This window comes from Eimeria mitis, genomic scaffold (genome assembly GCF_000499745.2).
Source record: "Eimeria mitis Houghton genomic scaffold, Emh_scaff3232, whole genome shotgun sequence".
NCBI lineage: Eukaryota > Apicomplexa > Conoidasida > Eucoccidiorida > Eimeriidae > Eimeria > Eimeria mitis.
The window spans coordinates 787-1,193 of record NW_013571570.1 but is presented as its reverse complement, the minus strand read 5'-3'; positions in this window follow the sequence as shown (position 1 = coordinate 1,193).

Genomic DNA, 407 nt, shown 5'->3' with positions numbered 1-407 from the left:
AGAGTGTTTCTTCTATGGTTTCGCTGCTGGGGCCGATTGTGGCGATGAGGCACGTCTTGGTGCTACCCCCCAAACTATCCTGCAAACCCTAAACCCTAAACCCTAAACCCTAAACCCCAAACCCTAAACCCTAAACCCTAAACCCTAAACCCTGCAGCAAGCGGGTGAGTTTCGAGCCCCTAAAAGGAACATAAATTTGTTTATCTAGCCCCCCAAACCCTAAACCCTAAACCCTAGCCCCTCTAAACCCTAAACGCTAAACCCTAAATCCTAAACCCTAGCCCCCCCAAACCCTAAACCCTAAACCCTAATCCATACCTGCAGCAACCGTGTGAGTTTAGAGTCCCTAAAAGGAACATAAATTTGTTTATCTATCCCCCTAAACCCTAAACCCTAAACCCTCCCCC